Source organism: Phascolarctos cinereus, unplaced genomic scaffold (assembly GCF_003287225.1).
Source record: "Phascolarctos cinereus isolate Bilbo 61053 unplaced genomic scaffold, phaCin_HiC Scaffold_726;HRSCAF=1367, whole genome shotgun sequence".
Classification (NCBI taxonomy): domain Eukaryota; kingdom Metazoa; phylum Chordata; class Mammalia; order Diprotodontia; family Phascolarctidae; genus Phascolarctos; species Phascolarctos cinereus.
In genome coordinates, this window is record NW_027556098.1 from 189,998,138 (window position 1) to 190,016,240 (window position 18,103).

The window sequence follows — 18,103 nt, forward strand, 5'->3', positions numbered from 1 at the left end:
TATTGTGTATGTGGTTAGGTGGTAGAACATCATTCTTCCTTATCCCCTTGCCCCAAAATTGTTCTGTTGTTGAAAGAAAAATGCATAAAAAGTTAAAAATGAATAATCACAAAATTCAGCCTGTGATAAAAACAAACTGTTAGAAAAGAAGATGATGCATGTTTTGAATATTGGAAACAATTTAGTTATTTTCAAGATATGTTTTTATTATAAAAGCAAATGAAATTCACATTTCTTATTTGGTATAAGCTATGTTATAAAACACTTAAAATATTAACATATTGCTGTATTACTGCATTTTAATAAAACTTCTAGTTAGAATACTGAAAAAAAACAATATTTATGAGAATTTCATATCCAATTTGTAAATAATAGAAATCACAATATGGTACAGTGGATAGAGATTAAGCTACATATGACTTTGAAACCTGGGTTCAAGTTTCTTTTTTAATGTATGCTTGGCTTATGACCCTGATTAAATCAAATAACATCTCATTCTCTAAGAAACTCTCCTAAAACTGTAAATTTTAATGATGGTAATCTATTGGTGGACGGACTTTTCACAATCAGGAGGGACTTTACCTAATAAAATCATGGATCCTTTTTCTATCAGTCCCTAACTATTGGTGCTACTGCTGCTACTTTGCATTTCCAGAGCAATTTAAGGATCTTGAAATGTTTTATAAACACCTCACTTAATACTCATGACTTCCCTGGGAGGTAGGTGCTATTATAATCCCAATTTCATAGTTGAGGAAACTGAGGCAGGCAGAAGACAAATAACTTGTGCAGGATTATACAGATGGTTAGCTTGTGAGACTGAATATGAATTAAGGCCTTCTTGACTTAGGTCCACCACTCCACCCCCTACCCTGTCTTATGACTCATTGCTAAATTATAGGTGAGGGATTTTTTCTTATAACAATGAAAACTAAGAATCCCCATGATTTGGTTGACATCTACATATTGTCACCATTACACATCCAACAAGTTTTATAGGAAGAGTGAGATAGTGATTATAGAGCTCTGCTTTCTGGACCCTTTCATTATCCCCAAAATACCTGCCCTTTGCTTTATATGAAAATATTTGTAGATACATTCAGGGTGAATATAGAATGGATTAAGTCACACAATATCATTGTATCATCAAAAAAGATAGTAGTAGAAATAAAACAACACAATTACTAGACACGATTTTAATTTTAACTGTTATTGACATTTTTATACTTACCTTTCAGTCTTCTTCAGATAAATTCAATTAAAAAAGAATTCCTTCTTAAAACATTATCCTATTTATCTTTGAATTTTCAACACATTTCATTTCCTTTTAATGAATTTTGTTGTTGTTGAGTCATTTCAGTCATATCTGACTCTTTGTAACACCATTCTCTTGGCAAAGATACTAGTGTGGTTTGCCGTTTCCTTCTCCAGCTCATTTTACAGATCAGGAAACTGAAGTAAACAGGGTTAAGTAACTTGCACAGGATCACACAGCTAGTAAGTATCTGAGGCCATATTTGAACTGAAGAACATGTGTCTTCCTAACTTCCAGCCCGATACTTTATCCACTGTGTTACCTGACTGCCCCTCCTTCATTTTTTTTGCATTTGACTTTTAAAAGATTGAATCGTAAAAGCCAGAATTAGGAAACTTCCACAGATAATGAGGCCCAGATTACAGGATTTAAAATATAAATTGTGTTTTGCCTGAGATTCATATGGGATTTCTCCTAGCTGACTTAATTTTCTACTTTTTATTAAAAATACTATTTTTTATTAAAAGTCAAATCTTTAAACATTAGATAAACATATTTAAAGAAGTTCCTTTACCACATTTTTCTTAGAGATAAGTTTTGATTGCTGTCTTTTCTTTTGTTTTACATCAGTATAATTAACCCAATATTCTTCTCTGTATCCCCTCACAGAGATCCATTCCATACAGCAAATTGATTTTTTTAAATATATGAAAAGAAGGGGAAAATAGCATAATTAACTGTACACTGAAAAAGTATGAAAATATGTGTAAGTATACAAGACTCGTAGACCTCTCAAATTTGATAAGGAATGTAGTGGGTCTATCTTCTAATGTCTTCTTTCAATCCATGCTTTTTCTTTATAATCTATATATCTATATATCTATATCTATATCTATATACACACACACATATATATAATAAAATCATATTCATTTTTGATATTTTTATGTAAGTGTGTGCTTATTCTTTTCTTTTACATTGTTGTGGTCATTGTACATTATTCTGGGTTTTGTTTACTCTGCATTAGTTTAGGTATATATACACATATATACATATACACATATATACATACACATATGTATGTATTTCATAATTTTTCATAGCACAATCATAATCCATTGCATCCATGTACTCTAAGTTAGTTTTCAAATCCCCAGTTGATGGGAATCTACTAGGTCTAAAGAGATTCTAAAGAGATAAAAGTAGGGGTGACCTACTTCTACTATATATATTTACAGCAGCTCTTTTTGTGGTGACAGAGAACTAGAAATTGAGGAGATGCCTATCAACTGAAGAATAGCTGAACAAGTTGTGGTATATGATTATGATGGAATACTATTTTGCTTAATGAGTAGGATGGTTTCAGGAAAACCTGAGAAGACTTATATGAACTGAAACAAAGCAAAGTGAACAGAACCAGGAGACCATTGTACATAGTAATAGCAATATCGTAAGTATGATCAAATGGGAAAGATTTAGTTACTCTGATCAAGACAATGATCTGAGACAATTCCAAAGGACCTACAATGAAAAAAAAATGTTATGAGAGGAAGAGAGAGAGAGAGAGAGAGAGAGAGAGAGAGAGAGACAGAGAGAGAGAGAGAGAGAGCTGATAAACTCTGAATGCAGATTGAAAAATACCTTTTTTGCTTTAATTATTTTTATTATTTTATTTTGTTTGTATTTTATTTTGTGACATCATATATATAATCAACATCACATTGCTTACCTTCTTAAAAAGGGGGGATGTACAGAAGAAAAAAAAAGAATTTGGAACCAAAATTTTTAAAAATGTTAAGAGTTTTACATGCAATTAGGAAATATTTAATGCAATAGAAAAAAAAGTTTGAAATTTTGTAAATAAGTTATGTTTTAGTCTTTCTCTGAAAATATTTTGATATTCTTTTTTTTTTTAGGTTTATATCTTGGACATCCTTTAAATGTTAATGGATTCTTATCTATTTTTTGTTAGTCATTCTTCTAGCCTTACTTGTTTAATTGGGACTTTGTGTTAGTGCTAGACTTCTGGCAGGGTTGTTGATTTCTATAGTTTTGACTTCTCTTTTCTTGTATCCAATCAGTGGAGTCAGAAAAAAGCATTGGCATAGCCTTCTTATCTTCCTAGAATTTGGTTCCTACACCCTTTCTCCTGGGTTAAAGCAACATTTTGGTAGTGTTTATGTCTAGGGGAGAAGATTGAGATTCCTAGCACTTTGAATGTTCTGAGAAACAGCACTGAAGATCTTTCTGCTCCATGGGAATGATTCATTTCAACACTTGTTACATAATTCCTCTCTTGTCCACTTGATGAGTGATTGCATTTGTGATATTCTAAAAAGATGAGCCCCTGTACCTTATCATTATAGCTTTTATTACTGCACAATCTAATGTTTGATCTTTGTTGGAGTACTTTTAGACTGAGTTGGGCTCACTGCTTCCTACTGTTCTGACATCTTGTTTGGTCATTTTTCTATCAAACTTTTTTTTTTAAAAAAACAAAGTAATTTCTACACTATATACTTACTTGAAAACAGAGACACATATTAGACTACCCAATTTTTAAATAAAATTTGAATAAGATCTTTTCTGCTGAATTGAACCAAAACAAAAAAAGAGGAAAACACAAACAAAACAAAGTAACACATAAATTAATGAAATTAATGAATACTTCAGTATTGAACTATGGCTCAATAAATGTAATTTCTTTTTTCAATGATGAAGATAGCAATCATCCCAAATACACCCAAGACTTTTTTTTTTTTATAAACAATGTTGCCTGGCTATTTTGTGTCATTTTATGGGGAATTTCTAGTGTGGAAATTCTTTCTCATGATATGAATCAGCGATCAAAATTTATAGCCTTAGAGAGTTGTCCATGGTCACAATTAGTGCAAATAATGAGTTCTGTGCTGTGGTAGCATTATTTGAATTTTTGCTATCTGGAGTTATAAGTGAAATGTAATAATTGTTTCTATCCCCATGGAATTATTCAATGAACTTTAAAATTTTTTTTATCTGTTTATTGACGTAATAGCAAATTATTAAAAATGCATTTTGATTCATTTATTACAAAGAACTACAGTAGCTATTGAAAGCGAATTTAAAAAAAAGTCAGTGGGAATAGCTGGGGTTTTTCCTCATCTGGGAAACAAATACTTGGTTATTAGAGTCTCACAAAAGCAGTCATAGGATTCTCTCAGTTTCACTCATCAGTTCCTTTAAATCATCTGTAAAGTTTCTTTGACAATCACAGTGTGTATGCCTCAAACACCTTCAACTTCAAAGCTCTGTGTGGGAAGAACATTTGTGCCCCAACAGAAATTGAGAAGTGCTGAACAAATAGAGTTATCTTTTGTAGAACAAATGTAATGAAGGTAGCAATATTCTTGAAAATGACAAATTTAACAGGTTGCCAACAAAATAAAAATAATCTATGCCACAGAATTAGATAAAATCGTAAATTTAGTCCTATAAGGGACCCTAAAAACAACACCTTCATCTTACAGAAAAAAAACCAGTGAGGTTCAGGGTAGTTGTACAGGTAAATATAAAAGACAGGATGTGCACTTGGGCCTTCTGATTCTATGGTTAGTGCACTGTAATGGAATTACTTTTTGCTTTGCTTTTGCAGGTCAGAAATGGGCACTGAAACCATTGTAAGGGATTTTACATGGAAAAATAGATAGAAATAGTGGAGGTGGTGGCAAAGTGTGAGAATACTAAGAAATAGAACTGAAAGAAAAGCAAGAGACTAGTCTTCTTCCTTAGATTAAAAAAATCACCTTAAAAATAGTAGAACACCAATTTTAAGAATTATGAAAAAGAAAATTAGCAAAGGGACACTGGCCTTATGAAATCTTTAAAAAACAGTTTAAAATTATTTAAAGAATTTATGGGATTGAGAGAAAAATAGAGAACTAAATGAACAGTAGAAAATAGTCAAATATAGAAATCAATGTATGTAAGAGGCAATAAATGAAGTTTAAAAACTTCATCTTCTAGAAAAAGTCTTTCCTAACCACTCTTAATTTTAGTGTCTTCTCTGTATTAATAATGAATTAGGGGGGGGTCTGGATAATGCTGTCACACTTCCCCAGTCACCAATGGAGTGAAACAAGGCTGTGTGCTTACTCCCATATTTTCCAGCATGATGATTTCAGCCATGTTGTCCAACACCTTCAACGAGGACAAACACGGCATAATCTTCAGCTATCACACTGATTGTAAATTCAAGTCAAGACTAAAGTGAAAGGAGTTTTGGTGCATGATTTTTTGTTTTCAGCTGATTGTGCACTCAATGCAGCCTCGGAAGCTGAGATGCAACAAAGTACGGATCAATTCTCTGCTGCTTGTGCTGGTTTTGGCCATTCAAAAAGCACTTACACTGGGACAGTAAGTGTAGTAAGCCCTAGGGCTTCAAATAAAAAAAAAAAGACAATTCTAACTCTCAAACTCTAATGGGGAAAACAAAATGAAAACAACTATATAGAAAGGAATAATATACAGGTGAAACTGGAGATAATCAAGAGAGAAAAACCAGTAGCATTAAAGAAGATCAGTAAATACTTTCTTGCAGAAAGTGGAATTTTAGCTGGGGTTCAAAAGAGGCCTGAAAAGCCAGGAAAGAGAATGAGGAGTAAGAGGCATGGGACCATGGGGGAAAGCCAATGAAAACGCTCCAAATTTGGAAATGAAGTGACTTCTGGGAGAAATAGCAAGGAGGCCGCTGTCACTGTATTTGAGTGTGTGGGGATAGGGATGTGAGGGGTAAGAAGACAGGAAATGTAAGAAAGGAATATGTAATGGAGGGCATTAAAAAGCAAACAATTGTACAAAGTAACACAAAATAACTTTAAGACCTAGAAGACCTTGTCCTCATCTAGACCTAATCTAATTTTCCTTCAGTTTTGCTTTCCACTTAAACATTTGTTCCTCTTTTAAAGGGCATGTAAATTTAGGTCTATGGAACTACATGAGATAAAAGTGTTGTCAAAACATATAAATCATCAGTCCAATCTAGGATTAAAAACTCTGGGGAAATAAGAGTTAATAGAGTTGAATTTCCAAGCCCTTCAAAAAAAAACAAAAAAAGGAAAGGATGACTTATGTATCTTGTTTTCTCAAGTAACAGAACTATGTTTTACTTTGCTTTTGTAGGTCAGAAATGGGCACTGAAGGGGCAGCTAGATGGTACAGTGGATAGAGTACTGGCTCTGGATTCAGGAGGACCTGAGTTCAAATCCGGCCTCAGACACATAACACTTACTAGCTATGTGACCCTGGGCAAGTCACTTAACCCCATTGCCTAAGCAAAAAAAAAAAAAAAGAAAGAAAAAGAAAAAAGAAAAGAAAAAAAGGAAAAAACAAAGAAAAGAAAAGAAATGGGAGCTGAAACCATTAAGGGAAAAATTTTACTCAGGAAAAGAAGTAGCAAGAGTAGAGGTAATAGCAAAGTGTGAGAATGGTAAGGAATAGAACTTAATTAAAAACAGGAAACACAGTAAATTGTGGGGAAAAAAAGCTGAACTTGCCTAGTTGTTACTGTCATTTTTATGTAAATTTTAGCTTGATCATTATGTACAAATAACATCTATTTTTCCCTTTTCTCATCTCTCTCTCTCTCTCTCTCTCTCTCTCTCTCTCTCTCTCTCTCTCTCATTAGAAACGTCTGGTCCATTATTAAGTAAATTTGAGGAATTTCAGGTATTCAAACTCCCTCTGAAAATACTGATCAACCATTCATTTATAAGATGTAGAGAGTGAGAGAGGAATAAGAAATTAAGAATATTAGGAATAAGAAATTAAGAAACTTACTCAAAGTTATATAAATATTATGTTAGAGGCAGGACTACAAACTAGATCTTCCTCCAATTTCCAAGGCCATCTTTCTATCCTTTATGCCACGTTTCTTCTCAAAAATTTTATTTTGAAATTAAATAGAATATTATATAGTATAGTATATAATATATAGAATAGTAATTTAAGCAGAGAAGAATAAATACGTGATTTCTTTTGTGTTACATGACTGTAGGCTCAGTCTTAGATTTTCATTAAGAAAATCTAAAATTTATTAGAATAATTCCATTTTTGTTGAAATGCCTTTCTTAGAGTAATTCTTTCATCAGTTACTGTTTTGCTTAATACAATTCAACAAACTCCATAAATATTCATAAAATACATATTATGTGTTAAACATTGTGCATGATACTGTTTGGAATAAAGATTAGTGATGAATGATCCTTACCATTTAAGAGTTTGTAACTAAATAGCAGTCATAAAGTAGCACACACATAATAATTATTATTATTATGAAATAATAATTATACACACACACACACACACACACACAAGAAAGACAATGTGCAATGTGAAGGGATAGCTAGCAAGGGTTATAGTCACAAAGACTTGGTTCAAATCCTTCCTTTGCTGTATACAGAACTGCAAGTCCTTTTGGAGCTGAATTATGTAGACTGAGAAACTTATTAAATGTGGAAAGTAGGAGAATATAGTGCAGGAGACATAGAATCTTGGTAGAGTCAACCTTAACAATAATCTAGTCTAACACTTTCTCTGCCCTATATTTTGAATATAAAAGCAGGAAGCTGAAACCCAGGGAGGTAGGCACAGTTAGGATGATAAAGAATTTGATTTTAGAATTTTTTTTTATTCAAGAGGAAATTTTTAACTAGAACAGAGAAAAAAGTGACCAGCATTGGAGAGTTATTGTGAAATTGAGGGAGGAAATGAAAAGTGGGGGGGTAAGGATCAAGACTTGTAGAATACAGAATGTAGGTGCTGTAATTCAAGAATAGTCACGAGCATATCATTTGGATGGCTAGGTCGAAAAGGAAATAAATCTAGAACAGTAAAGATGTTTTTAGGGAATAAGAGAACTTGACACACTAGAGGTCAGTTGTTGTGAAGAGTGAGATCAATGGGAATTAGGGGATGGGAAGTAAATAAAAGGTGATTAGTATATAAGGAATAGAAAATAGATTTTGGAGAATTCTGGATTTTAGAGTTGAAGAACGTATTAGTAATGATAAGGAAAAAAATGAGTCTGGCTAGAATTTGACTGGAATGGAAATGGAAGCTTTATGTCAGTTGAGAAAATATGAGAGAATGGTCATATCATAAATGTGAGTGGCAAGATAGTTAAGTTCACCTCTCTGGTGGTCTAAGCACAGAACATGACTTTTAAGAGAAGAAAAGTTGTTGACTGACGTTACTGACTCCTGCTTTTAATAAAAGTTTATTTAACAACTGCTATAAGCCAGGTACTGTTGGAAGAGAGAGAGAGAGAGAGAGAGAGAGAGAGAGAGAGAGAGACAGAGAGAGAGACACAGAGAGAGAGAGAGAGAGAGAGAGAGAGAGAGAGAGAGAGAGAGAGAGAGAGAGAGAGAGAGAGAGAGAGAGATCAAAAAGAGAGACAATTCCTGCCATCAAGGAACTTAAAAATCTGATGAAGTAGAAGTGAGGTGCACAGTTTGATGACTGCTTTTCCAGGTCCTCCAAAATGGTTGTAATAGGAGAAGCAGTCGCTATTATGAAGGGGAATTTGTTTTTAGAAGGACATGAGCTATAAATTACAAAGTAGAAGAGGTCAATGTAGCTTTAAATAGGGGAAATGGACCTTAGGATGTGTGAGTATGAGCAGCATACATAATTAAGAAATAAAGGGTTGATTTTTTTTCAGTTGTTTCTGATATTTTGTATCACCTTTTGGGGTATTCTTGGAAAAGATACTGGAATGTTTTGCCATTTCCTTCGGCAGCTCATCTCAGAGATTTGGAAACTGAGTCAAAAAGGTGTAAGTGATTTATCCCAGGTCATACAGCTAGTAAGTGTCTGAGGCTAGATTTGAACTCAGGTCTTCATGACTCCAGGCCTGGCACTTTATCCACTGTGCTACCTAGCTGTCTCTATAAAGAGTGATATAAGAGTATTAGGGGAGCTTGGGGAAAACATCCATCAGATCTATAGATGATGGAATAGTTTAGTACCAAATAGGAGATAGAGATGATCAAAAAGAGGTAGATTGGTAATTTTTATTACATTAAGTTAAAAAAAAAGGTTTTTCACAAATAAAACAAACACAAACAAAATTAGAAGGAAAGCAGGAAACTGGGTGGGGGAATTCACAAAAAATAAAAATCCTCAATATAAAAGTCTCATTTCTCAAATATGCATAGAACAAAACCATTTTTTTTAAATGAGTCATTCCCTAATTGATACATGGTCAAGGGCTATATACAAACATTTTTCAGAAGAAGAAATCAAAACTATCAATAGTCATATGGGAAAATGCTCTAAATTACTATTCAATAGAGAAATGCAATTTAAAATAACTCTGTTACCAACTCACACATATCAGATTGGATAACATTGCAAATAAGAAAAATGACAGGAGGGGGAGGGAATGTGGTTAAATAGGTATAGTAATGCACTGTTGCTGGAGGTATGAACTGGTCCAGTCATTCTGGAAAACAATTTATAATATGCTCAAAGAGCTATAAAACCGTGCATAACTTTTGACCCAGGAATACCACTAGTAGGTCTACATCCTAAAGAAATCAAAGATAAAGGAAAAAGACCTTGTATGTGTGTGTGTGTGTGTGTGTTTGTGTGTGTGTGTGTGTGTGATTATCAGCTCTTTTTTATGGTGACAAAGAACTGGAAGTTGAGGGGATAACCTTCAAATAGAGAATGGTTAAAAAAAGTTGTGGTATATGATTCTCTTGGGTTACTATTGTGTTGTAGGAAATGATGAAGTGGGCTGCTGCCACTGTAGTTGCAATTGCTAAAGGACAACCAGGAAGGGAGAAGAGGTACTCACCTTATCTAGGTGTCTCAGAGACACCTCCATAGATGCAGAGATGCCTCTGTTTGCCATCAACTCCTTCAGCATGATATGGGAATGCATTTATGAAATGGTACCGTAACCTACTAGGAAAATATAATTGTTCATATACATTTTCAATTTGCACAAAGAACATTTTGGTATGTAAAATGAAAGAAAGCAGTCAGTGAGATGAATATTGCTAAAGACTGGGATCTTATCTTGAGTGCTTATGTTAAAGCAGGCCAGTCAATTACAGTGGTTTTCTAGCTAAAGGTGACACATTCAGAACACTTTCATTTTTGTCAACTAAAGACTGCTTTTGGTGCACTTTGGTCTATTTTGAAGAGAGTGAATTATAAAGATCATGATAGCTATGCAATCACTGACTTTTCAGGACTATGTTTATTGAATTGTGGCAATATTTTTCTTTTACACTATGTGAGATTTTGTTAGTGAAGGAAGCAACACAATAAATAAGACTAATCAATACTTTGTAAAAAGCGTTTAAAAAATCTTATAGTGCACTGGACAGATGAATTCAAGAAAGATCCACAATTTAGTCTAATATCTGCCACAATTTAAAAAAAAAAAAACCTTAAGGAAAAAGGATTTCAAGGGGGCAGAGCCAAGATGGCGGAGTGAAAGCAGTGATTTGCTTGAGCTCTCCTCCAAATCCCTCCAAATACTCATAAAAAATGGCTCTAAACAAATTCTGAAGTAGCAGAACCCACAAAAAGACAGAGTGAAACAAATTTCCAGCCCAAGACAACCTGGATGATTGATCAGAAAGGTGTATCACGCTGGGCTGGGAGCAGCAGAGTGGGCAGGCCACAGAAACCTGGAGCAGGCCTCAGAGGACTGAATGCGGCCTCAGGGATGCAGCTGTGGAGGTTTCCAGACTCCTCAATCCAATGCCAAAGACAACTTAGAAGGTCAGTGGGAAAAGTCTGTTTCTGTCAGTGGTCAGAGAGGAAGGCGGGGTCTCAGCTCCATTCCCCAAGAGCCTGGCCCTGGGAAGGGCAGCTGCTTCCCCGAGCTTACAGCCCACAGACTGAGGGGGAATCCAGTGGCTGATCAGAGAGGGACTGCAGGGATCTCTTTGCGAGTACTGAGGCAGGAATCTCTTGCTTTGCCCGTGTGTGGATCTAGGACACAGTTCTGGGCGGCAGTGCTGGGGTGAGGAGGAGCTGGCGTGGTGGAGCTTGTAGTGGCTGTGGAGAGGAACCCCTCACAGTTACGGACAGAAAGGAATACTTGTGGTCACAGGCCAGGAAAGGAGTAAACACCTCGCCCCTTATCATACCACCTTGGAAGAACTGAAAATTTACAGGTCCCTACAAGTATCTCTGAAAACAGCTATACAAACCCCTGAAGCTTGGGACAGTACACTCTCCACATTGGAAGCAGACTCTTACCTTAACAAAGAGTTTAAAACTCAAGTAATTGGCTGGGATCATGAGCAAGCAGCAAAAAGAGTCAGACTATATTATCTTACTTTGGTGAAAAAGAAGATCAAAATATACAACCAGAAGAAGATCAAAGCTCCTACATCCAAAGCCTCCAAGAAAAATATGAATCAGTCCCAGGCCTTGGAAGAGCTCAAAAGGGATTTTGAGAAGCAAGTAAGGGAAGTAGAGGAAAAACTGGGAAGAGAAATGAGAGTGATGCAAGAAAATCATGAAAAAAATCAACAGCTTGCTAAAGGAGACCCAAAAAAATACTGAAGAAAAAACACCTTAAAAAAGCCTAACCCAAATGGCAAAAGAGGTCCAAAAAGCCAATGAGGAGAAAAATGCCCTAAAAAGAAAAATTGGCCAAATGGAAAAAAGTCCAAAAGACTGAAGAAAATACTTCCTTAAAAATTAGAATAGAGCAATTGGAAGCAGTGACTTTATGAGAAATCAAGACACTGTAAAACAAATCCAAAAGAATGAAAAATTAGAAAACAATGTGAAATATCTCATTGGAAAAACAACTGACCTGGAAAATAGATCCAGGAGAGAGAATTTAAAAATTATTGGACTATCTGAAAGCCATGATCAAAAAAGAGCCTAGACATCATCTTTCAAGAAATTATCAAGGAAAACTGCCCTGATATTTAGAACCAGAGGGCAAAATAGAAATTGAAAGAATCCACAGATCTCCTCCTGAAAGAGATCCCAAAGGAAAACTCCTAGGAATATTGTAGCCAAATTCCAGAGTTCCCAGGTCAAGGAGAAAATATTACAAGCTGCCAGAAGGAAACAATTCAAGTACTGTGGAAACACAATCAGGATAACACAAGATTTAGCAGCTTCTACATTAAAGGACCGCAGGGCATGGAATATAATATTCCAGAGGGCAAAGGAGATAGGATTACAACCAAGAATCACCTACCCAGCAAAACTGAGTATAATCCTTCAGGGGAAAAAATGGTCATTCAGTGAAATAGAGGACTTTCAAGCATTCCTGATGAAAAGACCAGAGCTAAACAGAAAATTTGACTTTCAAATACAGGACTCCAGTGGAACATGAAGAGGTAAACAGGAAAGAGAAATCATAAGAGACTTATTAAGATTGAACTGTTTACATTCCTGCATGGAAAGATGATATTTGTAACTCATGAGAACTTTGTCAGTATTAGGGTAGTTGAAGGAAAAAATTGTATGTATGTATGTATATAGATAGAGGGCACAGGGTGAGTTGAAGATTAAGGGGTCATATCTGGAGAATAAAATTAAGGGATGAGAGAGGATATACTCGAGAAGAAAGGGAGAGGTAGAATGGGGTAAATTATCTCACAAAAAAAAACAGAAAAGAAAAGTCTCTCACAGTGGAGGGGAAACAGGGGAAGGTGAGAGGGAATGAGGGAATCTTATTCTCATAGGATTTGGCTTAAGAAGAGAATAACATACACATTCAATTGGGTATGGATCTGTCTTACCCTACAGGAAAATAGGGGAGAAGGGGACAAGAGAGCAAGAGGATGATAGAGAGGAGGGCAGATTGGGAAAGAGGGTAATCAGAAGCAAATACTTCTGAGGAGGGACAGGGTCAAAAGAAAGAATAGAATAAATGGAGGGCAGGATAGGATTAAGGGAAATAGAGTTAGTTTTTCACAACATGTCTACTAAGGAAGTGTTTTGCATAACTGCACATGTACAACCTATATTGAGTTGCTTGCCTTTTCAATGAGGGTGGGTGGGGAGGGAGGAAGGGAGAAAATTTGGAACTCAAAGTTTTAAAAACACATGTTTTAAAAAAATGTTTTCACATGCAACTGGGAAATAAGAAATACAAGAAATGGGGTAGAGAAGTCTATCCTGCTCTACAGGAAAATAGAAGGGGAAGGGGATAAGAGAAGGGAGGGGGAGAGATAGAAGAGAAGGCAGACCAGGGGAAGGGGTATTCAGAATGCATGCCATCTTGGGGTGGGGGAGGGGTGAGAAATTTGGAACTCAAAAACTTGTGGAAGTGAATATTGAAAACTAAAAATAAATAAATTTGTATTAGAAAAAAAAAGGAAGAAGGATTTCCACTTGAAGCTATAGGCTCAGAGGTTGTAAAACAAGTGAAAGCAAACCCATCTCATGTAGCTGAGGATCCTGGTACTATGGCCATCAAAAAGGAAGATGACCTAGGAAAAGCCATTACATTATCAATGAAAGATTAAAGGCAACAGATAACCATACTTTTCAATTTATATCCAAGTTCTTCAAGTCTCTTAACTAACCACCAATACGAGGGTAGGAAAGTTTGTGCTATCTATGATTTTGAAGCTGCTGAAGATAATGAATTAACATTTAAAGCTGGAGAAATCATTATAGTTCTTAATCAGTAATCCCAAATGTTGGAAAGGTCAAACCCATTAAGGCATAGGATTGTTTCCTTCTAATTTTGTGCCAGCTAACCTCAGTGTTTAAACAGAAATGATTAAAACAGAAAGGACAATACAATGCAATGACTGATGTTCAGGTGGGAAAAAAATAGAGCCTGAGCCTGATCCAGCATATGTTGATGAAGAAAAAATGGACCAGCTTCTGCAGATGACACAAAATGAAGATCTAAATGATGATCAAGTTGATCTCTTAGAGCTTTTTCATATAGAAGCAATTTGTCAACCAAATGGCATCATTTATTGCTGAAAATCTGGAAGATTTGACAGAAAACATTCAGAACTTTCAGAACACAGTCTTAAAATGATGGATGGCATTTTATTTTATTTATTTTTTTCATTTTATTTTATTGTTTTGTATTGTATTGTATTGTATTGTATTGTATTGATTGTATTGTATTGTATTGTATTGTATTTTTTGGTGAGGCAATTGGGGTTAAATGACTTGCCCAGGGTCACACAGCTAGTAAATGTCAAGTGTCTGGTCTGAGACTGGATTTGAACTCAGGTCCTCATGACTACAGGACTGTTACTCTATCTACCTACCTGCACCATGCCTTTTCATTTTATTGAAAAAAGAGATAAATGAAGACCCAATCTATTCCATGTAGGCAAAATTACAGAACTTATAATATTACATGCAGTCAGCTGGCGTTTTTGGTTCTCAAGCATATCCAGGACAGCCTCAAAGTGATGTTTATTTGATGAAAGTGAGTGTTTAAATGGGTGATCTTCAGAAACATAGTTTTCTACCAGACCAAATATCTTCTCTCAGCCAAGGAACAGTTCCACCATCACTAAACTCAGTATATCCTAGTCAACAAGGTCACACTTCTTACCCTAACACAGTGATCAGTTCTGTACAAAGAAATATATACCTCAACCAGGCTTTATTTAGTATATAGTCATCCTTCTGTTACTCTTGCTGCTTTGGCTGCTGCCACATAGCAGAATGCTAGAACTAATATCTTCTAGATACCAAACTATAATTTAGCATGATGTTCACTGCCTCAGCCACCCAGTAATCAACAACGACCTCAAGCACAATAAACATATTCTCAGAAGGCGCTTCTATAGGACCCAACTTGAGATTTCTAATTATGGCTAACCTATGCTAAGTACAGCTAACAATGTAATGAGTGCGTTCCTTTAAAATCTTAATATTTATTTATCCTTCACTTATAGGAACCTATCTTGGTGAACAAGTTCAGTGACTGAAGAGGGTAGGATTATGTACAATCTGCACTGACTTTTCAGGGAATCTTCATTTTTTTTTTTTTTTTGCAGAGGGATGGAGTAATGTAGGACATTCAATCATTTTAAAAATGCTTAAAAGTTGATACATGATTATTTATGTCTGGTAAAATTGGCTGATCTATGAAAAAGCCCAAACTTGCAAAACTTGTGGCATATATTATGTACATATATTGTATGTGACTTCATTAGTGGCCATTTTGAATAATAATGGTGATCATATGAATATATTTAACACTTAAATGTTTACATTACTATTTTATTTCAGTTATCAGCAAACTACCATACTTCCTTATGTGGACTTAAGGAAACTGTAACACCTCTTTAAAATTCAGGAGAATCCAGTGCTGTAACATTTATACTTGGTACCTTTATGTTTACATTTTTTTTCATACTAATTGAACTTACATTTCACTAACTGTAAATAGAACATACAAATATCATGGCTCTATGCATCCTCTGATTACTATATCAAGATGAGTGAGTCAAATTTTTAATGAGGTCATAGCAAGTGATAACCCTCCTTTCAACCAACTATTAAATTTCACCCTGATATTTTAAAGATATTCAACATGTCATGAGACCACGAGATAAATTAAGTAGAATCTCATATCTTATATCTTGTTTAAACCCTTTTTTTCTTAGTAAAAATACATGAACCATTTTCTGAACTATATTCTGTATTTATGGGTGGTAATGACACCAAAGATAAGGGAGTATGAGTGGAAGTTTTTAAACTGGAAAAGAAAAAAGTAAAATGTACTACATTTCCCATGTGCCTTATAGTTATTTAGCAGTCAAAGAAGCTTGGAAGTTGAGAAATTATAAACAACTTTGGAAATAAAAAACAAAAACAAAAACAAAAGAAAAGTTGAAGGGGATGGTTTCAGAAAAAAAAAAACACCTGAGAAGCTTTATGTGAACTGACATAAAGTGAAGTCAGCAAAACCAAGAGAACATCTTACACAGTAACAGCAATATTATAACAATAGTCAACTATGAAAGGCAGCTATTTTGATCAAGACAATAATCCATTATGATTCCAAAGGACTCATAATGAAAAAATGCAATACAATTTCAGAGAGAGAACTGATTTTATTCTCTTTCTTGTTTTGTTTTGTATGACTTAACATGCATAATAGATATCATATTGCTTGCCTTCTCAATGGATGGGGAAAGAGCTTGAAGTAGGAAAATTTGGAATTTAGAATTTTAAAAAGTGAATAAAAGGAAATGATGAATAAGACAAAAGTAAACAAAAGTGAGTAAAACAATTAAAATAAGATAATGAATAAAATATGAAGCAACATGAGTAAAACAAAAATTTTTTAAAAAATCTTTAATCTTTTAGATATTTAGAAATGGTGGTTAGTTTATAGTAATACATAAAAATGTTTACAAAAGCTTTCCTATATTCTGATTAATTAATTTTTAGACAATGAAATCAGATTAAGACAACCAAAACATTATATATGGAGAGAAGTAAGAAATAAAAACCACATCTTAGGAAGAAATCATTCTAGTACACCATAAAGCTTTATGAATAAATTAACAGACATGACATGGCATGTCTAACTTTTTTCTCCTTATATGTAATGACACCATGAAAGAATGAAAATTAAATGACAGATGATTCACATGCTTTTCCTCTCTGAGAAAGACACTTTAAATTGTGAATGCATTGAAAATCTACAGTGATAGGCCATTAAATCTGAGCTAAAAATTAACTTTAGATATAGCAATCCAGTATGAAGGTCCAAACATGCTCTCTAAAAGCTTTCAAACCTGAGTGACATAAGCATCAATTTTCTGGCACTAGGTGCTCCAGGAATGTCACTCAGAAAAACCAAATGAACAAAACCAAGCCTTTGCAAAATTGTGCATCCTTACAGGTAAATATTTTCTTTTGGTACTTGGCCTTCCTCTCACTAGAAATATAATGAGCATAATTTTTACAAGTTTTTTGAATTACCTCATGGTACAGCATGTTAGATAATTTAACTTATAATATAGTCTCATCCCTAAAAAATTTTGCATCTGACTCTGAGTAAGCAACTTAACCTTTCAATGTCCCATGAAGCTCTCTAAGTCTGTCAAATACAGAAGATGCTGCTATGCATTAGTAGGAGTTCTTACTACTGAGTTCTCCTTACAATGATGAATTCCCAGTTTTAGGTGTGTTTTTTTAAAGCCCTTGATCATGTGTCAATTTTTCCACATTGAAATCACAGACATTCATTTTTATGTTACTTTTTCATGAAAGGTAACCAGATATACCCTGCATATTTTAGGTTTAAAAAGTAACTCTCTAGACAATGATCTATACTTCCTAAAATATTGCTACTTATTTCATTCCCTATATCCAGAGCACTGATTTGCAATTTGCCACCACTACCTATACTGCTACCACACATTTTTGAATGGAAAGATCTTTCATTAAGAGTTTTCTCATATATTTACGATTTGGTTACTTGTGACTGGCACATTGAAAAGAGTACTAGATTTAGGTCAGCAGATCTGACTTTAAATTCCAGTTCTTTCACTTAATATGACTGTAGCCTAGATCAATTAATTTAATCTATCCATGTCTCTGTTTCCTCATTTGTTGAATAGAAATAATGCTTACATTGCCTATTTCACAGGGTTTTTGTGAAGAAAGTTCTCTGTAATACGTTCAGACATGTAAGTGAGTTATTACTACTGTTGTTTTGTTGTTATTATTGTGGTGGTTATCACATACTGTGATACCTAACAATATGAGAATGAAATTTCTGTAGTAGATTAAGTTGACAATACACTAATTTTGCATTTGAAAATATGTTAGTTTGTAGGGTTTTGTTCAATAACTTGGTCCTCTCTATATGATTCCCACAACGTA

The 18,103-nt window shown here is 34.5% G+C and overlaps 1 pseudogene; it reads left to right on the forward strand.

The window, feature by feature from the left end:
* Positions 1-5,402: 5,402 nt before the first annotated feature.
* On the forward strand, positions 5,403-15,048 carry LOC110213294 (signal transducing adapter molecule 1-like; annotated as a pseudogene).
* Positions 15,049-18,103: the final 3,055 nt, after the last annotated feature.